The sequence below is a fragment of the Patagioenas fasciata genome, chromosome 3, assembly GCF_037038585.1.
Source record: "Patagioenas fasciata isolate bPatFas1 chromosome 3, bPatFas1.hap1, whole genome shotgun sequence".
NCBI lineage: Eukaryota > Metazoa > Chordata > Aves > Columbiformes > Columbidae > Patagioenas > Patagioenas fasciata.
The window spans coordinates 36,467,723-36,490,682 of record NC_092522.1 but is presented as its reverse complement, the minus strand read 5'-3'; the positions used below and the strand labels follow the sequence as shown (position 1 = coordinate 36,490,682).

Sequence of the window (22,960 nt, the reverse complement as noted above, 5' to 3'; positions counted from 1 at the left end):
TCAGTTCTCCCATATGTCTATTAAGAGGCAAGCTGCAGCATGATATAATTATTTTCCAGCCTGAACATTTGTATTTTTGTTATAGCAGGTGTGCATCATGCTCATGTTCTGACCGAAAGGCAGGACAGTGTCAAGAAAGGTACATAGCAATATTACTGGATTAAACTTTTACAACATGTATGTGATATGATTCATTATTTTTTTTCTTTTCCAGCCACAGAACTGCAGATAGATTGTATGACTTGATCTGCATTAAAGGGAAATAAATTTGCTTATCTGTGATTATCTGAGTCTAAGAGCTAGTGGGCCCCATTTTATCACCTTTCTCACCAGAAGAAGAGTCCAACTTGTGGTATCCTCACTGTCAAGGTGGTCTTATTACTGCTAATGAAGAAAGTGAAGGTGATTAGTTTTAAATTACTCTAATGTCAAACCTGAATGACTACTGACAAGTATGGGATGCCACAGCTCCTCCTGTGCTTGATACTCCCTGACCTAGCACATTTTCCAGCTAAACTCATGGCCGAAAGTGTGTGATGTCATATACTGGGGAGCAGGTCTTCCACAACAGCCCTTATGTCTGGTGTTGCTTTAAGTAAATGAGTGAGAGGACTATAAGATAAAAAATAGTTGCTTCAAGAAGTCTCATTCTTGTATTTCAGAACTTACTTGTGAGATTGGTCTGATCCTCTGCTTTGCTAAGCTTTGAAGAATCACAGTAATGGAGGACACTCCATTACTTTCAGATTCACTGTTTCTCCTCTTTCTCTGTTTTTTATCTATTTATTAGGTCTTGTTCGCCATTAGTTTAAGATAAATGGCTAGCACTGGAAATCTTCATGGACCAATTTCACACATCATCTATATTTTAAATGGTGAAAATCATTAATTTCTTCCCTATATGCCCATATGGTGGACACAATTTTTCAGAGTATATGTATATGTTTACTTACAATCATCAGGAGTAAAATGGCAAAACATATTGTTAGATTAATGTTACACATCATGTTTTCTATTTCTAAGCCAGCTGTGATCATATTGCTTATCCTTGTATTCTTCCAATTTCTTTCTCTGATGGAAGGTGTGATCACACAAAGTTAAATTTTTTTCAATACCAAGCCTTCTTATAGGGCCCTGTACGCCCAGGGTACTCTGTCCTATGCTTGTTATTTATCTATCTTTGTGTTAATAACGTGTTTACAATACTCTCTAAATGGAGTTAAGGAATATTACATTCTGTGCCCTAGTCACTAGGTTACGAACGTTTGTTTTAACCTCTTTCCTAAACTCATTTCTCTGTTAACAAAATCTGACTTCATACTGAAATTTTTTCTTACCCTGTTTTTTTCTCAGAAAATAACAATTTTAATAACCTTTAGTGGGTCTGAAGGTTTTTAAATATACTTCTCTGAAAATTATACTTCTTATGAATTCTGACATTTTATCACAAGCTGGAGTCATTTAGAGTATCTGAGGATGGTAAACTAATTATCTCTTGCCCTTCTCTTGCTAACATAAAAAAGATTAAATTAATAATATTCAGTTATAGCTGGTATTAAGCATACTGACATGTTCTTTTTTAGAGAGAGAGAGAGAGATCAGTGGCTTTTATTAAATGTTTTTCTCTGCATGTCAGAATCTTCTTTTGAAAATTAAAAGTGCCAAATTAGCAATTTTCGTGTTTTGTATTCATTTCAGTATTTTCATATTCTTCATCAGAAGACTGACTTCTCTTACAGCCTGTTTTTCATAACCCATTCCTAAATGAGTAATACTCTCTCCTGTGTCACTTTTTTTTTTTTTTAAATTTTTGTAGTATAACAGTCTTTGAGCTATGCAATGAAAGGATGTTGACTTGGCAGCAGATCTATCTTGAAAAGCAAAAATAAGTGAATGTTATCTATGAAAGTTCTGGTGTTTGCAGTCAGAAAGGAATGTTTCTGTAAACCTTTGAGCTAACTAACCTTAACTCAGAGGAAATTGTGTCAGACCACTACATGGTCACAAATGGTGGAGCTCAGACACAGGATTAACCATGACAACTTTCTACCAGTAAGCTGAGCAGATTTCTGGAATAGTTTGGGAATTTTTTTTTGTCTGTTTGCACTGCTTTTAGATAGAACTACAGTATATGGCCCTCTGCCAATGAAATTATAATGCGTTGTGCAAAGAACTTGACTCCTAAGAGCTGATCTTCACTCCTACACTAATAGTTCTGTTGATAAACCTTGTTGTCTTAATCCACTCTTCCATATACTAAGATTTGACAGTGGTCATCTGTGCTTGTTTGGGGTATGCATCATTTATTCACAGTGGGATTGGGTTGAACAGGATTTATCGGGAGCAAATGAGATAGGATTGATCAAGAATCACTGGCTCTTCCATCTGCATCCATATGTTGTAAAGTACAACAACTCACCAAGGTAAAGACCTTAATCTTCCTGTTCCTTAACCTTCCTGTTCAACTCAGACCCTTTTTAATGAGACAAGACATGACTGAAATTCTGCAACATCACTTACTTATTTGTAAGTCTCATTCCAAAATGTCATGCAAACAAGTCTGTGTTCTCAAGTAGTTTTCATTTGGTACCAGATCCCACAGCAGACTGCTGATTCAGGCTACCCCTCCCCATTTCTTACTACACCTTCTGCTCTTTAGTGTTCTTGCAATCCTTCAAAATGAGATCTGAAGAGATCACTGCTGAGAGTGGGGCTCCAGAGTGATGGTGAAAAAAACCATCATGAACCACATACTTAGTGCAAATCAGCAAGTTCTTGATATCTATCCAGGAAATCTTTCACACAGAGAGTAAATATTTGTACCTGGGAAGCTGTTGCTGTTTTGCTGCCATTGATGTCCTGTGTGTACATCGCAGCAAATGACATTGGATTTACAAACAGCTTGAGTGGGAGACAGGATGATTCACCCTCAGGGACCACTTCTATGTAACGCAGTCAGTGTGTAATGGCAGAGGAGAAGAGTGACCTTGCTTCCAGAGACCCTGGTACCCACTGACAGCGTGAGCGATGCTGTGTCCAATCATCCCTTCTGACACACAGAAAGAAACGCTGGCAGAGGCATAGCTAAACCATCCATCACAGTTCCAGACGCATTGCCTTGGTTTCTGAGTAAAATATGTGCTTGGATATGGTTTGTGACTACTAATAAACCAGCACTTGGTTGGAGACTGCAGACTGTAGCTCTGTGATGGAATAATTTGCGGTTTAATTGTTTCTTATCGGTTCAGCACCACAGTGGTTCCAATTCCTGGAATTTTATAATGGTGGCTCTGATATTGCAGATGTACCTTAAAGCTACAGACATAGATGATGGGAGGAAAATTTCTATTAAAATGGAGGAGAACTCCCAGTTGTCACAGAAGTTGAAACTATCACAAGACTGACAGGAGGGATTAGAGTACAGAAGGAAACAAACTTACTTGTAAGCCATTCTCACAACCATTTTTCCAACAGGGATTGCTAAGTGTTACATAGATTGGTTTTGGAATGCTCAAAACTGTAGAAAACAGAGAAACTATGAGAGTCTGGTTCCAAAGATTTTGCTGTCTAGAGATCAAGGTTAGGAAACCTCAAGAACAAAGAAAGATGGGCATTAAAGAGCAGTTCCCACAAAATGAAGAAGTAGATTTTTCTACCTGTTTACAGACACTGCAAAGATAATAGATAAAAATGTTTTCAGTCTCCTTGCAGTTCCACAGTTATATCTTGGGAAAGGCCAAGCATATGATATGAATAAACAACGAAAGTTCAGAAGTTTCTCTAATTCCTTTGATGTGGATGCTCAACTGCAAGTATCTTCTGAGATATCTTCTTTCTCCAGGTGTTAGCAAAGCTGGAAATGCTCTAAGTCCAGCTTTCTTTGTAGCAGTTTTACAGCTAGAGCCACGGAATTTAGAGACAACAGGAAAATTGAAGAGAAGGGCTTTGGTAACATAATCGAAGTTTCACTCCACAGAGTTTGATGGGTAAAACTTTGTTGGCACTGCCTCATGTACCTGTACATTATATTAAATCCTACCAATAATACCCTGAATTTCATGTAGACAATTTAAAATGTGTTCTTAATGGAAGCTGTATTATATCAGCCCCTTCCACTGATACAGTACTTGAATTGGCACTATATAACCATTGTCTTTGTTCCCCTCAACATGAACACTGACCAATATTTTGAATTCTGCAGTCCTAAGGTCAAAGGACCTCTATTCTGTCTCCTACCCTTACAGTGCAAAAAATACAGACTTTTTTAGAAATGCCTTCTTTCTTAACAGCTCATGCAGAATCACAGCTGCAAGTGAAACTGCTGTTGAAAACAATCCAGGTAGTCATTTGCAAGCTGTCTAGCCTAAGGAGAGTCTAAGTCTAGAGGCTAGGGGACAGTGCTGGGAGCAAGATTAATGGGAATACACACATTTCTCAAGCAAAGGCATAACAGTCTTCCCAGGACAGAGCAGCAGATGAAACACAGTGTTTTTTTTTTTCTGAAGTGTCTATATGTACCTTGACAAAGCATGGGACAGGGTCTTCATCACTCCCTGGGAATAACTGTAGGACTCTGTCATAGAATCATAGAATTTTGGTTGGAAGAGACCTTTAAGATCTTTGATTCCAACCGCAACCTAACTCTGGCACTAAAATGTGTCCCTAAAAACCTTATCTATAAGTCTTTCAAACACCTCCAGGGATGGTGACTCAACCACTTCCCTTGGCAGCCTGTTTGAATGCCTGACGACCCTTTCCATGAAGAATTTTTTCCTAATATCCAATATAAACATCCCCTGGTGCAATTTGAGGCCATCTCCTCTTATCCTATCACTTGCTACTTGGGAGAAGAGACCAACATCCTTCATGTTACAACCTCCTTTCAGGTAGTTGTAGAGAGTGATAAGGTCACCTTTTAGCCTCCTTTTCTCCAGGCTAAAATTTTTGGAGTAATACACCTGCACATTGAAAGAGTGAAGATGTAAATATAGTTGAGCACGTAAATGGCCAGCAGCTCTTTAAGAGTGAGTTTACCCATTCCACATAAATAAAAAAAAAAAACAAAAACAAACTGTGGGTGGAAAGGCAGATTATAAATGCAATAACTATGAGCATTTCAAAGAAAAAAAAAAAAAAAAGACATGCCAACACTAGTATCTGAGCACACAAATTAAATATATTTACCATACAAAGCTTTTAAGCAATGTGGTTAAGGGACATTCAGACTTCATGACTTTGAGGGATTTATTATATTTACTGGATTTTTATTAACTGATCACAAACACTGGTTCTTTACGTTTATTTTGGCAGACACATCCTTTATTCCCTCTGGCTTAATTTCAGGAAGATTCTCATGAAAATTCTCTTTGGTCGTTTGCTTCTCAAAAGCAGCAGCCTTGTTCCTCTCATGAGACAAATGTACGCTTTTCTAATGTGAGCACCTCTGATATTTCTGCTGTGAAGAGGATGGTGGTGCATGATTGAGAAGCTCCCCTGGGCCTCTGGTAACCTCAAAGACAGTATATCTACACATTTTAGCGTAAGTTAGTCTGCTGCCCCTGTGATGTCTAGATGTTGGACATGTCCTGTTGTCACACTCCGAGGACTAGTGAATTATTCTCTCATAGATCATGAAGAGGTACTGTGCAATCCCAGAACTAGCAGTAATAGATATGCTTCTGATTGTATCACATCTATGTGAGTGAAGTTTAGGAGTCTAATTAGCAATCATTTCTAAACATTTTGGCCAAGTTATGAGTTAGCCTTACCATGAAAAAGTGGATTACATATCCTTCATCAAGGTAGTCAGCCAACATAAATTTTAAACAAGTTCTTGCCTCCACGATGATCGGTTATGCTGGATTAATACTGGAATAATGTTAAAAACTTGTTTCTGTTTAGGGTTGTGTTTTGGTTTTGTTTGTCTGTTATTTTTTTAAAAAGTGTATTTATTTATTTGTTTTTGCATCCTATTTAGTATGAACAATGAAACAGATTACTTTCAGTTGCATTTATAGTAGGTTTTCTTTCCTGGTTGTTATAAGTTCTCCAAATACATTAATGTTATTTTCCAGGCACAAAAAATGGTGGTCTTTAAAAAGTAAAAAAAAAAGTTAAAAAATAAACAGAAAATTTGCAACACATTTCATGGTATCATTTCCATTGATGTTAGATGTTGCAACAGTTCTCTCAGTTTTTAGCAACTCAGCATTATTGCATTAGAGTTACTTGACTGTATTTTCAAATCAGAAAGGGAGCACAGAATGATACATTCTTGAACTTGCGATGTCTCCACCTGTGAAACTGTAAAGTCTGCCTTTTTTTGCCCCCTCTTCCCATGTACCTTTGTGATATGGATCCTCTTATGGTCTTTCATCTTGTTTTTTTTTCTATTATAGATTATTTTTAATTATTACTTAGAGTGAAAGTCCCTTAAAATTCTATGTGGTCTCTATATGCATTTGTACCTATAGTTAAATATCTACATTAGGTAAATTTATTTAAGTTACTACATGGGCTTGGCAATGTTTGATAATACTTATAAGCTGTGCAAGCCAAGAATGCTTAACTTATTATTTATGAAGGTGAATGCACCACAAACAAATTGTTTTTATCCATCCAGAATGGGGAGAAAAACAACTGCATTTTTTAGGGTCCAGTTTTTCCTTGACTCACGTCGTCTTCAGCAGGCTTTCAGGGATCTTTTCCCTTCTGTGTCTTTCTGTGATAGTCTCTGATGAACATTCTGACATAATTCCTGCATCAGTGAGAGTCACCTAATACCACAGACCTTATGACCTTGTGTCATATCAGTTTCCAGGCACGTGGCAGAGAACACCCCTTCCTCTACTATGCTTTTATCAGGAGAGATATCAGATAGGATTTTTGACAACCAAGAGGACAGAAGGTTAAGAAGTCAACCCAAGTGTTATTTTCATATGCATGCTCTCTGTAGTCTGGTTTGTCACTGGGGAACTTGACATTTATTTTAATAGCAGTAAAGTTTTGTTAAGTTAGACTGAACTTTGATGTTGATGAAGGAAATAAGCCTTTTTAGTGAGGTAAAATACCATTCTGAAAACAACTTTCATCCACTCAGATGTTTTGCTTCTCTGTCTTCGACCCACTTATTGCCAGAGGGGTGTTCAACATGCTTAGCTCTAAAGACTCTTGTAGAAATCCCATACTTTCTAGCTTATTTTTGTCATCTGACACTAGTTTTCTGAAATGCAATAGAATCATCCCGAAAGACTAGAATTTGCCCCCTGCAAAAGAGCATCAAACCATTTCAATTTTCACTGCAGCATTTGACTGTAATTTTGGTAAAGTAAATAACATTCTTTACACATCTGACACACTAAATATCTTTTTCAACAGAAGGGCCTTTTCCTGGCCTTTGAGATATTCTACTGTTTTTTTCTATGATGAAAAATACTTTAAGTGATCCTCTTTATGGCAAAGGCATTGTTACTCTGTTGCTATGGTCTACAAATACTTATCTCTCTTCTGATTTTTATAGTAGAAGAGGACTTAAGGTTAATGTTAACATTTGTAACAAGTCTTAAAGTGTAATGAAAAACCAAGAAATCAAACCCTGGGAAGGAGAAGAGCTTTTTGGGGAGAGCAAAATATCTGATTGTGCAGTACCACACGGACAGATCAGCCACCACCTCCACCACAAGTTTGTGAACACCTACTGTTTATTCTTTCGTGCTTATTTGTTGATTCGGACTTGGCCTCAAATTAGTCTTCCATTGTCTGGCCATATGAACTCTGCCTTTTCTGGCAATTTAAGATACAAGTATATATTAAGTGAAGGAGTATATAGGGAGTCAAGCATGAAGGACATGTAGGAATTTTCTTGGTTTCCTTTTTAAGCAGGAAGTGTTTGCAGAGCAGCAGATGATAACTGAAAGGTGATAAGATCATGTTCCCTCTAACATATGTATCTCACCTAAATTTGAATATTCAAGCCTGAACTGGCTCTGCCTAGGTTGCTTAGTACGTCATGATGACTTCCCTCTTGGTACTGGACATTTCTCTTCATCAGCTCTTAAGTATTTTAGGGTGATCTGCAGGCTTAGATGTTCAACTTTCAGACACAAGAATTAAAGATGATGAATAAAAAACCAGTCTGACCATGGGCAAAATAATGTAGAAATTAGTACCAAAGCAAAAGGCTGACAAGAACCCAGATCTTTGCAAAATTATTTAAACACTTTTGTTTTATCACTGCTTTCACTGTCTTTCCTCAAACACACATATTCTCAGTTATGTCTACAGAAATTTACCTTTCCTTATCTTTTCCAGTGCCTTTTTCCTCCTGGAATTCAGCTAGTAGAAAGTAGCTCCAATATCGTTACATGTAAAATCCCACTCCTATCCCTGCACCCAAGTACAGCAGAAGGTCAATCAATGAAGTACAAAACCTTTCAGTGAAAGATGGTACTGAAATTCTTTGACAAAAGGTCTATCCCAGCTTAGAGCAGGCTTTTCTGTTTCTGTTTTGTGGATGTTTGTTTGTTTGTTTGTTTTTTTTGTGTGTGTTTTTGTTGTTGCTTTTGGTTTTTGGTTGTGGTGGTGTTGTTTTTTTTTTTTTGTTTGTTGGTTTTTTTGTTTGTTTTTAATTCCCCCAGAGATGTCCAATTAGATAATAATTCATTTAGTGTTTGTGAAATCCGAGAGCGAAATGCCTCAAGAATCAAAGTGATGGTAAGACTGCAAAATCTGTTAGTCTAGTCTCTGAGGCATAAAAATCTTCTAATTCTGCAAAATTTATTCTGTAAAACAAGTGCAAGTGTATCTGTCAGTTTTTCACTAAAACGACAGAATCATCTTTATTCCTTTCAAAAAGTGTGACTGAATTTTCAGCATGTGAGTGGCTTGTTCCATTTCTCTGTCTTGATTTTTCAGTTCTTTGGTGAATCACCTGTTCTAATGGAAGGCCTCAATTATATTTATCAACAAAAATCATGTTTCATTCCAAGTAAAGGGAAACTACTGAAAGAAGATGTAGGTTGGATGAGGTTTGATCCTGTCTTCATACTATTTTTGTGTATATTGGTTGAGGAACAGTCTGAAAATCCCATCCCAGTGGCAATTAATGTCTCTAATTTCAGTAAGAATGACAAATGTGAATTCTCAGGATTATATCCCAGACCACTGCAGTAACGATCATGCCTCTTCCCTTGCTGTATTTGGAGCCTCAACACTTGATTACCCTATGCCTCAGTAATTATGTATTCACATTCCTTGAATATCACTAGGATGCTTTAGGAAGTATCACATTTGCTCTAACTATCAACCTAACATAACATACCCTCAAAAAGCGATAACTCTTTGACATTGTCTCTCCTTCTTCTTTACTATCTGGAAAAAATGGAAGAAATAATGGGTGAAATACAAAACTTTAAGGAGTAACAGTGCAGACTCTCAGTTTGACTTCATCTTCTCTGTTGGACAACGTTAACAAGTATTCAAGATGTTGCAGGTACAGTTCCACCTAACTCTCATTTTGATTCAATCACTTTATAGGTAGATGAGATTTACCATTGCCCAGACAATCAAATAATTATTTCAATGAATCTCTTGTCTTTACCAATATTGTCAGTGTGAGAATACCAAAATGCTGGGATTCACACCCCACTTCTGTAGGTGATGATAGGTCAGGAATGAAATGATTGAAAATTTGCAGAAAGACACAGGAATGGTTTGCTGTGTTTCAAAAGTGTTGATTGAAAGAAATCTGAATATTGGAAGAAAGTTTTATTTATTTTTCTGTGGTTGGTAGAAAGATATGCCAATGCTCACAAAAAGAAGCCATGCCCTTCCTTCAGTCAGGAATGAGGGCAGACTCAGTAGGGATGGAAGGCGACAGACACTAAAGCTTTAGTTGTATTGGGTTTTATATGATTTAAAAGAAAATTCAGCTCACACCTAGTAATTAACATTTAGTGAGAATTTTCTTCCATAATCTTCAGTTGTGATCTTCTTCTATAGTTATATTCGCTATCCTACTTTTTTCACTTATCTATCAGAAAAAATTCATCACCACTGCATTCTGTCTTCTCAGTTTTCATCTTGTCATATTATACTTGGATTCCTGATTTACATTGTTTTAGAATATTATTTTATTATTCAGGTAAAAAAATATTGCTTTCAGTAACACATAACATGATTTCTGATGTGATCTTTTGGAGATGCTTTGGCATCATAATAAGAAAATAAATGTTATATGAATGTAAGTTCCAAGTTCTTTTCTTAGGAATTTAGGAAATTTGGGTTGTTAATGTAATCTTTTAGATTGCTTACCAGTAATCTATCATCTTGTCACTTCTATTGCCAGGCAGCAGGGATTGGAGGATTAGCAACAATCACAGGCAAATGGTCACAGAAAACAGCTCTGCATCACATACAATGTGTCTGACACAATTAAATGAGTTGGATTCACTGCATGATTTGTTAATCTGCAAATATGCAGTGAAACCAACATGTTCTGGATGCAGTGATTCATTGTAAATGTATAGCAAAGCCAGGAGAATGCAGGCTGGGGGGTGTGTTTGATCACCCACTTTTGATTTTGCCTGTGTTGACAGAGTTGTATTCATACTCTGAGGAGGAAGTATCTGCAGAGCCCACTGAAGTTCTTCGCAAATTGGTGTGTAATAGTAATTAGTAGATTACTAGGTGTATTCAAATATAATGCCATATTCAGCTACCACATCTCGTAAAGTGTTCAGCTGAACAGCGAGTTGTGCTCAGAGAAACCGAGAGAAAATAGTAGGCATTCAGCATTTTTGAAAATCATGATACTCAAATAAATATTTAAGTAGAGGATTAAAAACTTGGATGTGACTCATTTATAAATAATCTCTGTGTTTATCTTGTATTGAGGGGTGCAGCATGACGTGACAACATGCTGAAGAGTATTCTGAGGTGAGATCTAGTGTGGAACTACTGCTGAGCTAATGAGAGTCACAGGTGAGGCTGCATAGCATGCATGGAATAGGTTTTGTTCACAAAAGATAGATCAAATGTTCAGCTCTGTAAGAGAAAACTGAAACCCATCTGTTTGGGATTAAATTGACAGGTCCCTGGGGGGTACCACCGAGGAGGTGCCCAATACTCATGGCGGGAGCTGCACGTGTGGGTGCCCTCCTGCTGCACCAGCTCCCACCTGCACAGCTCCCCCAGCCCCAGGGTGCCTCTGGCCCAGAACACACCCTGAATGTACCTTTACCCAAAGTAAAGACGTAAAGCAAAGTTATTGTTCGGGATTTTATGTATAGTGATCGAAGAAAAAAAAAGATGGAAGGTAAGAAAATCCCACAGAAATGTACTGCTCTATGAACAGAGTGTTTCCAAACCAAATGTTTTTGAAAGGTTTTTTTGTGTCTGACCCTCTCAAGAAATTGAAAAAATAGTGTCTTTGGCTTGCTGTCATTTTGAAATATGTTTTGTTCCCTGTATAACATTAATTTTCTGGCTTTCAAAATGTCCAAGCTTTTAACAAGTGATAATAACTGTAAGTAGTCTATTAGGATAAAAACTCATTCACAAACAATTCATTAGATTACCATTTGGACTGTGTGTTACTTTCTTACAAAAATGCAGGTAAATAGTCTGCAAAGATTTGTTTGCACTATACAAATATCAGTGAAAAATGCATTTTGTTCTTTGTCAAGGCACTGTAATAATGTTGATAAAAGGTGAGTTGTTTTTTTTTCAATAATTTCGCAAAAGTAAGTGTCACTTTAGTTGGAAAAGGTTAGAAAACTTCACAAAGTGATCATGGAGGCCCTTACAGTAGGTACATGAGGATGTATTCACAAAACCCATATTCAACCTCTGTTACAGCTGCTAGTTTTGCATATTGGCTAGGTGCTTCTTGTGGTGAGGTGGTAGATCATGCTGAAGAGTAATTCCAGGTCTGCAGGATGAATCTGTCCCCAGTGTGTTCTGACTGCAGTGTCCCAGATCCATCTTCATGTTACACAATCCTGCTCAGTCTGTCCAGTCAGGGAAAAGAAATAGTGTGGTTTCTTGACCAACTGCGACCCTGTCAGCTAATACCTGACAAACCACTTTGTGGTTTTAGCGGATGAAATTCTTACTTGTATAATCAGTCAGTATGAAGCCTGTGTGCCAGTTGAGATCCACCTGCATAAGATAATTGCCTTTTATATAAGTACTGGCTAGCTGATATGATAGTAAAGTTCAATATCTATGTAATCCCCTAAAAGTGTAATAAACATGTCAATAAAATTGTTTGTTCAGTGGCTTCAGTCTGCTAAATCAATATGCAGCAGGAATGCATTCAGTTAATTAACCTGATAAATAGCTTAGCAAGCTGTATTTCTAATGGCCACTCCTGATTTAATATACTGTAGTCACAGAGAGTATGATAAGTATGAATGGACAGTATTGTAGATCCACTTATCTGGCAATATTAGCCAATATGAAAATCTGCAAGTAATCAATCTACAGTGTTCCAATCTGAATGGCAGAATTGGTTATTCTGAAGAATAACAATACACACTATTTCTGTCATTTGGGAGGCCAAGCAAAAATCCCTGAATTCTTCTGAGTCTGAAGTGTTTGTGTATTGTATATGACACATCTGTAGAATTAGACAGCCTAATTTTGCAAATCTGGATATCCATAACCAATTAATGTACAATTTTGAAAAAATACCTTAAGAAAAAAAAAAAAATCTTGAAATGCACTGAGTTAGGAACCTGATAATCTGAGCAATTTTCAGTTCAAATGGCAAGAGTTTTGCAAATATTACTAAGAAGTTGTCTCTCTATGTGTGACATGTTTAAAGTGAGTGACACACGACAGAGGACTGCTTTCCCATGCAGAAGTCAATAAGGTGTTGGCCGTGAGAACACCTGGCTCCATACTCAGCTGAGACCGAGGTCCCATCATCTGCTTCCATGTGCTAGTTTCCACAAAAAGAACACCGGTGATGGGTTTTAAAGGAACTGTGTTGTGCTCAACTAGATCATTTGCTGATGTGCTGGTGTCCTGATATGATGCACACTAGCAGCTGATTTTAAATGCAACCACAAATAACCTCAGAAATGTCCTTTTCCAATGTACCTCTCCTGTCCAAATTCTGTCATTCAGAGCATGAAGGTATCACAGAAGTAGAGAGCCCTAGGAAAGCAGCTCCCCCCCCCCCTCTTTTTTTCTGTATCCTCTTTAGTAGAATCACTTACAGTGAAGAACTGCAATGATATCAGCACCAGAAGAAGACATCTTGATACTGTTACTGTAAACAAAGTAGTTGTGAAAGTTCATGTTAACACTGAGCTGAAATTGGTAGTACTCTTATGCCAGTTAATAAGGAAGGAGAGTTCCTGAGAGTGTGAATGGGTCATAGTAAATCTAAGGAACAAAGTCAAGAAAGCATCACTGTCCATAAAACTTCAGGATAAGCAACTGTCAGTCTTTCTGGGAAAGTTTGTCAAAACAATTCAGCAAAGATTCCCTTTAAAACCAACTTAATTAACATATAAAAATTTTAGAAAGTGTTTGCCTCTTGAAAGAGCCTTTTGTTGCCCCTGTGTGACAGAAGAGGTCTGTGAGCAGCATGGAGACTGTGAAATCTCTGGTGCAAATGAAGTGGTACACTGTTAAACATGACTATTAAACTATTTTCTTGGGAGTTGTTTTTGATTCATGTGGAATAGATTAAAAGCCTGTTTCAAATCCCACAAGATTTCCCATGGAGTATAATTATACATGAAACAGAATAAGAAATGCAGTCCAACAATTACTTTAATTAGATGGTGGTTACTAAAGCTGTCAGTGTGCCTAGTCCTAAAAAGAACTAAGAAGGAAGAGTTAGGTAATGCAATTGTTGATACATGTTTGTATTTCAGAAGAATTAATTATCTGTGTAAATAAATAATGGGCTAGAAAAATTGCAATCAGCTGATGGGATCTTGCCCCTCTTCATCACTGATAATATAATACCTATTTTAAAGACCAATTTGCTGCCTTAATAAAGCAGCTCTCAAAGGTTTGCCTTGGTCTCTTTGAGCAATACAGCTTTCTGTAGTTTTATGGGGTCTGAAACTTGAAGTAATGAGGCTCAGCTCTAGTAGCATTAAAAGTTTGGCATCAGTAGCACTACAGATCTTTTTTTTTTTTTTTTTTTTTTCCTGATAGCCATTATGTCAATGAAATGGGTTTGACTACTTCTCAATGCAATAGAAGAGGTGAAGATATTAATTCTACTTGACCAGTCAACATTAGTTCTTCTATAGATGCACTGTGGAATCCCTACCATTGCTCTGAAGCATCTGCCAGAAGAGGAGATCAGGTGGAAGTGACCAGTATTTGGTTCTGGACTGGAAGTTTTTATGTTCCTCCATATGTGACTATGCCTGTATTGTTACAGTGGTACACAGAAAAGGTGGTAAAATAGTAGATCAGGTTTCTGTACCTGGGGGTTTTCAAAAACACTGTAACTCTTCAGAACTGAGCATCCCCAGGGATTCTTGCCTCCAGGTCCAGTTTTAAATCCATTCAAGGTCAAAGAAGATTGAAATTCTCTTAGTTGATGATACAGTTGGCCCTGCCATGTGCACATTCTCTGTTGGTGCCTTTGAAGCGCTTTAATGGACAGACCTGGCTGAGACGAGTGGCCAAAAAATTACTGAACCATGAAGTCTTCCTCATTATTCCCATATTACTTAAGAGATTGTCCTTTCATTGCTAGAAATGAAGCCCACCAAAGGCAGAGGATGGGATCAGTACTGCTGTCTCTACACCTACAGATCTGCACATCAGTTGTGTTGTGGCATTCTTTCTCCTTTGCATGTGGTAAGGTGTAACAACAGAGACAGGAATGTAAACTAACTATTCTTTTGATGAGTACATGTTTTTAATTTTCAACTCCAGGAAAGGCAGATGTAGCTATTTGAGTGTGCTCACTTTCCATATTGTTAGACGGTATCATCTTGCCATATTCCTAAAAATAAATATCTCAATGCAAAGATAAGCTTCAGTCTTGCACACTGATGATCCAGCTGTTTTCACTGATCTCTTCAGTGAAAGCACAATAAATAGTGTAATCTTCAGGAGGGAGTTGCCAGTAGATGCTTCTTGGGCGTGACAAAATTTCAGTGGCTTTTAGCTGTGAAATCCAAGTTATGTGTTGAGTTTGTACAGAAACAGAGAAAGGAAGAGTACCATAATATTCCTTGGAGAATATATCTGTTTCTCAGTTGTAAGCCTTTTTGAGAGTTACGTAGTTGAGGGTGTATTTTTGACAGAGACAATAAAGCAATTCCCATTTCTGTGAAGAAATACTCAAGACAGGGATTCAATTCCATAGATTGCAGAATCTTGCTATTTGCCTGTCAGCTTAACTGATGTAATTGTGGTTCACAGTTTCAGTGAATGTAAAGAGGAATACTGGAATAAAATTAAAAAATCTCACCTCTTGCTGAATTGCATATTAGATCTTAATAGACAAGAAAATCTGAACCTCTTTAGGGAGGTTTTATGACATGCAAAGTCGCGTGGTTAAATAGACAGAAATGTACTTGCCCCTTGAGTAAATGAAGTACAAGTAAGTATCACTCACAAATTTCTTTTCTACTTATCTCTTCCTTCCTCCCACCCCATCCTGAGCAGGGACTTGATTTAGGCAATAAATACGTATGTATAATTTGCATTTTTTTCCTAAGAGTTTCAGTTTGCAGCATTAATAGTGTTCTCTGCCATGGTAACATAATGAGAATCTAAGAAGTGGGATTTAAAAATGATATTTATGCCCCTGATTTAGGTTACTTTTTTTTTTTTTTTTCCTAAGCAAAATCAAAGGTGATTTTAAAGTTTTAAAGATAGTCCTTTGCATCTGTTGGGAAGAAGTTATCCACTGCACTGAGGAACTGTTCTCAAAGTCTGTTCTCTTAGAAAGCACATGACTGGAAGGGGTCCTGCAGATTTCTGGGCTGTTCTGGAGTCCTGTTCTGAGCACCTGGCCAGAACGTCATCAGCTAATGCCTGTTCTTGCCTTAAACCCCACATCCACTTCTGTGTAGTTGTTCTCAACATATTTTCTCTGTTTCTATAAACTTTCTTCAAGCTGTGTTGCATGAAAGAGATTTGCGAGATCAAGATTTGAGAAAATTGTCTTCATATTACAGTGCATTGTCATAGCTAGTCATTTGAGACTGAGGCATGAAATATAATATCTCTTCCCAAATCCGCAGTGCAGCCATTTGTACACTTCTAATAATAGCTTTTCTATGTCAGCAGGTGTTCAATCACCTGAGAAAATGTGACTGTAGAATTAATTGTGAAGCCTCCCCACTGTTATATACTGACTCCTCACACATGATATATGGAAGTCAATATGAGAAACAGAAGAAGACATAAGAAAGGAAAGGATCAAAGAACAACCTTCTGTTGATGATGGTGTTGCTAGCATTGCACATTATGGGTAGCTGGAAGCAGCAATTGCTTGGACCTGATCACCATGCTTTTACATCTCATCCATCCCATAAAAGAATTGCTGATACTCTTATATTAAGAGGTAATTTCTGGTCCTTAGCACTTTGTCGGGCAGGTTGTAGAAGAAGCTGCTGCACTTTCTTGTAGTCTGGATGTCCTGATGTGCTGATTCACCACAGGCATGGTGTTAAGGAAGGCAGGGATCAGCAATGGGTGTTAAACAAGTTGAAAATGTTTGAAAATACTGGACAAAGCGAAGAAGGAAAGAAGACCTGTATTTGTGCAAAAATCTTTTGTCTTGTTTTGTTGGAATGTCAGAAGGCAATCTTGAATGGGTGTGATGAGATGAGCAGGAACTGCTAAAGGGATAGGATGAATTGGCCAAATTAGTGAATGAATAAGACAAAGCAGGCTCCATTTCCAGTCAGATGTCCCAGTAAGTCCTTTTCTGTCTGTTCCCTCTGTTGCTCTGTGCTGCAGGACTTTTTAACTCTACTCCCTGCCAGGGATTTCCTGCTGTGGGGAGTGAGTCTCAGTGAATAACAATGAGCCTGGCTATTTAATTCCCGTGTTCTCTGCAATACAGGTGGGATTTTTCTGACCACAGAATAAAGATTGAGAGAAGATAAAGATCATTCCAGTTGCTTGTAAGCCATGTGTTGCCTGCAGATATTTTATTTCTTCTGAAGATCTATTTATTTGTTTTATTTTATTTTATTTTATTTTATTTTATTTTATTTTATTTTATTTTATTTTATTTTATTACTTACGTTCCACCAGGAAATAACCAATAAGCCTTGGTGATTAATGGAGATGTTCAAGCAGACGCAACAATCACTTTCCCGAATTATTCAGCAGATTAGTTCAGCAAGCGTTTGAAATGTCACATTTTTCATTTGTAGTTAGTGTCTTTTAAAGGTGAGAAGGTGAGGAATGGCTCCTTTGCACTACTCAGCCTTTTAAGAACTGTTTTCTTCTTTATTATACAATCTCTTCTTTTTATTTCTACCTCTTATATGCCATTTCACAGCCATTCAGTAGGTGCAATATGTCTACCCTTGCTTCTGCAACACAGACAGCTTTCATGGCAGGACAATAGGTTAGAGAAAAGAGCAAAAGTGTACTACTTAGAGTGAGCTGCCAAGGGAAAAGTTGCTTCACTTAGCACAGCCAGCAGTCAGCAAGTTCAGAGGGCAAGATGAAGTCTCACCATTAACAAATGGTGAAATGTGCTGACAGTGTCAGAAAGGTTCTCGGTCTCATCACTGCTGAAAGCTGGGTGGGGGGATGAGAGAAAGTGTGGAGTTTGGAAGATGAGGAGATGGTGTCAAAGGACTAAGGGGCACAAACACTGCAAATCTATTTGTTTGTGGGCTTTATCAGCTGCTGAAGACCAAACTATAGACTGGTTAGTCTCACCTCTATCCCTGGAAATGTGATGTAACAACTTATCCTTGGTGCCATCTCAAGGCATATCAAGGATAAGAGGGTCATTAGGGGTAGTAAACGTGGCTTCACCAAGGGGAAGAAATGCTTAACCAACCTCATAGCCTTTTATGAGGACATAACGAGGTGGATAGATGATGACAAAGCAGTGGATGTGGTCTGCCTTGATTTCAGTAAAGCATGTGACAGTCTCTCACAGCATCCTTGCTGCTAAACTGAGGAAGTGTGGACTGGGAGATCAGGTAGTGAGGTGGGCTATGAACTATTTGAAGGAAAGAAGCCAGAGAGTTGTGGTCAATGGGGCAGAGTCTAGTTGGAGGTCTGTATCTAGTAGACTGCCTCAAGGGTCAGTACTGGGACCAGTACTATTCAATATATTCATCAACAACTTGGATGAGGGAGTAGTGTGTTATAATAAAATAATTATAATAACCTGTTATAATAAACTGTTAACAAGTTTGCTGATGACACAAAACTGGGAGTAGTGGCTGACACACCAGAAGGCTGTGCTGCCATCCGACCAGACCTGGACAGGCTGTAGAGTTGAGCAGTGAAAAACTGAACAAACTATAACAAGGGAAAATGTAGAGTCTTACATCTGGGCAGAAACAATCCCAGGTTCCAGTATAAATTGCGGAATGACCTATTGGAGAGCAGTGTAGGGGAAAGGGACCTGGGGGTCCTGATGGACAGTAGGATGACTATGAGCCAGCACTGTGCCCTTGTGACCAAGAAGGCCAATGGCATCCTGGGGTGTATTAGAAGGGGGGTGGTTAGTAGGTCAAGAGAGGTTCTCCTTCCCCTCTACTCTGCCCTGGTCAGACCACACCTGGAATATTGTGTCCAGTTCTGGGCCCCTCAGTTCAAGAAGGACAGGGAACTGCTGGAGAGAGTCCAGCACAGAGCCACGAAGATGATTAAGGGAGTGGAGCATCTCCCTTGTGAGGAAAGGCTGAAGGAGCTGGGTCTCTTTAGCTTAAAGAAGAGGAGACTGAGGGGTGACCTCATTAATGTTTATAAATATGTAAAGGGTGAGTGTCATGAGGATGGAGCCAGGCTCTCCTCGGTGGCAACCAATAACAGGACAAGGGGCAATGGGTTCAAACTGGAAGGCAAGAGGTTCTGCTTAAATATAGAGGAAACTTCTCAGTGAGGGTAAGAGAACACTGAAACAGACTGCCCAGGGAGGTTGTGAAGTCTCCTTCTCTGGAGACATTCAAAACCCACCTGGACGCTTTCCTGTGTAATCTCATCTGGGTGTTTCTGCTCCAGCGGGGGGATTAGATTAGATGATCTTTCGAGGTCCCTTTCAATCCCTAACATTCTGTGATTCTGTGACCCAGAGCAGGGCTGTGTAGGTGCTCCATCTTTTCAACATTGCATGTCATAAGAGCTGCAGAAGTCACATGCTTTCAGAGAGATGCAGAGTTTAATGTGCAATGCATTCCTATCTGTTTCCATAGAGGAAGGGAAACAACATAACCTTTTTCTTCTCATCTGAGCAGAGTATCTAGTGTTATGAACAGATACAGTGTAATAACCAGAGTGATATTGTGCATATTAGGGGAGATGTTGAAGAGGCCATCTGTATTTCTCAGCTGAACTGGAAACTAGTTCTCAGTGTATGTTTGTGAGGGGTAGGTGGGTCTAAATGGGAATAGAAGCTCTGTTGAGAAACAGCTTGCTGAAGAAGGCCCTTGAATTATTAGCTTCTAGGAGTTCATCCCCAGTTTTAGTAATTTTTTTTTTTTTTTTTTTTTTGGCCTAACAGGTATGCAGCTTTATGAGTACCCTTGAAACCTTCTAATCAGTATGTTCTCAGGCTGCAGAAATCTTTTCAGCAGTTCTTTCTACAATAAAGTGGTCCTTCTCTCTCTTTCCTTCCCGCTTTTCTCAAAAAGAAGTAATAGCAGTATGTGTAAATCAAAGCTTTTCAGAGGTGCCTTAATTTAACCTAAAGTTGTTCTCTCAGCAGGACCGCTTGAAGTGCAGCATTTTTTGAAAAACAGTTTTTTGTACTATAGTGCAGATTTCCATGCCAATGTCTTAAATGAGCTGGATCTATCCTTTTCTTCCCAAGGATGGCTAAATAGCCATGAGGACTAGTGTACTGCCTGCCCTACCTCTGATGTTGGGCACTACGGGGAGATGTTCTACCTTGCTGAGTACTTTTGGAGAATGAGACCTGGAATAATGTGTAGACCGGCTATTATACTTACCCGTGTGCTGTGAACGACATGATCCTCAAAATACCTTGATATGAGATCTTAAGCTGTCCTACCTCTTCTGTCAGTAGATATGCAATTCCAGTTTTATTTCTTGAAACGTCTGATTGGTAGAAAATAAGACAGAAAAGGACCTTGCAAAGTCAGTTGGTCCTTCCTCTGAATCCAAAGCTGGACCAGCTGTACAGTTGGAGACTGTATCTGCCGAAATAGTCTGTGGCAGTTCCATAGCTAATTTGGGCTTCATAAAGCAACTGGTATTACCCCACCCTCTCTTCTGGATGCCCTTAGATGTTTGTCATCCCTTCTCTTTCTCAGGAAGAAGAGCTGGAGACCACTACCTAGGAGGAAATAGGATGCCTTTGACAGCAGAGATGGAGAAGTGAAGGAAAAAAAACACGTTGGGATGTGCCGTTTGCTATTGTTTTCCTGGAGACCTATCTGATAGTGTGAGGGAATAAAGATGATATGAATGGAATTATCTGCTGTTCTGGATTTTGTTTTGGTTTGTTGTTGTTGTTGTTTTTTTGTTTTGGTTTGGTTTGGTTTTTTGCTTCTTTTCATCTCTCCTGGCTTGCCTGTGAAGTTCTGCCCATTCTACAGAGCCCTGTCTGTGCATGTTTCTGAGCAGAAATGAAAATGAGTGAAAGGAAGACATGACATTATGCATTTACAACATCACTGTTCAGGCAAGCACGCAACAGAGCAAGTACCTGGTAGGCAGATGCATTCCCTTGAACTGCCTCTTCCTGTCACCACAACTATCAGAGCTTTATGATACGCAAATGTGAGAAAAACAGCAACAAAAAGGATCTTTAAGGATGCAGTGGAGTGATTTAGGTGTTGATAGATATAGAACTGTTTCTATGTTTATATGAGGTCCCCAAAGTAAATAGAGATGTTTCTCATTTCTACCATCTTCCTTGCATGAATAACATTTGTCTCTTTGTTAATAAGCCTGACATTAAATTGTGTGCACATGGTCTCTCTCTCTCTTCCTTGGAACTAATAATACAGCCCCTAGAAGTTCATTAATGCTAACATGTCTTTTTGCTTCACTTTCGTAATGCATGAGAACACAGGCCTTAAATAAAATCTTTGTGAAGCACTTGCACTTGTCTGAAGATAAAAAGCATGTTCCTACATTTGCATTACAAAGAAACCCATATCAGCATCTTCTTTCTCTGGCACCCCTCCTTCCTCCGGGCTTGTGTCTGACGGAAGAGGCAATTTCCAGCTAATCATTCTAAAAGCCTGTCACTTGTGTCTCTAATGAAAGGAAAGAGTTTTTACTCTTGATTTTCAGTGGGTATCAGGCAGTGGGATTTGTTGCAGTCCTATGGAAGAGTGCAAAACACAGAAGCACTACTGGGATCTCTAAATTCTCTATGTTCCACTGGGTGACACTTAATGGCCTGAGATTCCTAGGAGGGGGTAATAGGTCTCAGAATGGGGAGGATTTTACATAACCTCTTCCTAATGCCAAAACTTTGTTCCAGTTAATGTAAATGTGGCATCACCCTACTGATGACAGGAGAGTGACTTCAGATCACCCAGGGGTAACTGGTCACCTGGACATGGTGCTGAGCAACCTGCTGTAGGTGGCCCTGCTTGAGCAGTGGGTGCAGACACAATGACCTCCAGAGGTCTCCAGCCTCAGTTGTTCTGTGAAACACGTCAGAGTTGTCTGGAGCAATTCATGTTCCTTGTAGCAGGTATTTAGTGCCATTTCAAACTCCATGTGGCAACCAGCTCAGATTCCAGCTGCTTGTTTCTAGAAAGGGGCACCTTTTCCCTTGATCATGTATCAAACTCTTATCTGCCAACACATGAATACTCTAATGGTCTGAAATGGGACTGTAAGTTCTCCTAAATGTGAGGAAAACAGAGAGCAGCCTTGTGCTAAAACACACATCCCCCCCCAGATTATCGTATTAATACTGGTTTATTTCAGCACCAAAACTCTGAAAACAACTTCTCTTAGGGGACAGTCTTTATACCCTTGAGAATAATTAAGGCATGCAAGGTAAATACAGTCCTTCAGAAAAGAACTGTTAAGGTGAACAGGATCTTGACTGGTAGCCTTTGGGAAGGGAGAGATGAGAAGGACTACGCATTCAGGTGAGAGGAGTGAGAAGAGCATACTTTAGCTTACACTCTTACTTACCTCTTCAATACAGCATCACACACTGATATGCATGAAGAGTTGTCTGTGTGGCATGTCCTGAGTCTGAGGTACTCCTAGCAACACTGAAACTGCACTCATGGGCTTGCACCTCTAAAGAGAATGCCAAGAGGATAAGCTGTGCTTTGAGAGATGTGATTTTCAGGATTAGGAGAGATTTTGATCTCCACAGGGCAGAGGAACACAGTTTAGCTGGGAGCAGGGCTGTCAAGGTCATGGTATTTTCCAGGATGGCAGCACAATCTGGCTATGTTTATTTTAGATTGTTCAGTTTACCAAAACAGCAGTTCATTAGTTTAGCTGTCCTAGTTGCAGAATCCCTATAATGCTCAGAGGCAGCACCCAGCAGTAGTAAATCTCCGTGAATGCATCTTTTAAGGTGTGTTTGAGACAATGCCAACTAGTCCTTGAAAGATACCCATGTGTGGAGTTACATAGCATTGTTCACACACTTCATATTTAATAATTTCATTACTAATTAATATGGTCATTACCACAGTGAGAAGGGAAAACATGATTATTAGAGGTTAATGTCGTTGCTGCTCATACAGTGCCTTGAATTGTTACAGTTTTTGCCAAGGTATTTAATTAAACCAATAAGTAACAATGCAATTACATTTAATAATATATG

At 38.7% G+C, this 22,960-nt stretch overlaps 1 long non-coding RNA gene across 1 annotated transcript in view; it reads left to right on the top strand.

The window, feature by feature from the left end:
• LOC136099325 (uncharacterized) overlaps positions 1–21,027 on the top strand; it is a 140,533-nt gene extending 119,506 nt beyond the window's left edge. Inside the window, exon 5 of the long non-coding RNA XR_011738270.1 lies at positions 20,463–21,027. This is a non-coding gene — a long non-coding RNA (uncharacterized lncRNA). The remainder of the gene's footprint in view (positions 1–20,462) is intronic.
• The last annotated feature ends 1,933 nt before the right edge of the window (positions 21,028–22,960 follow it).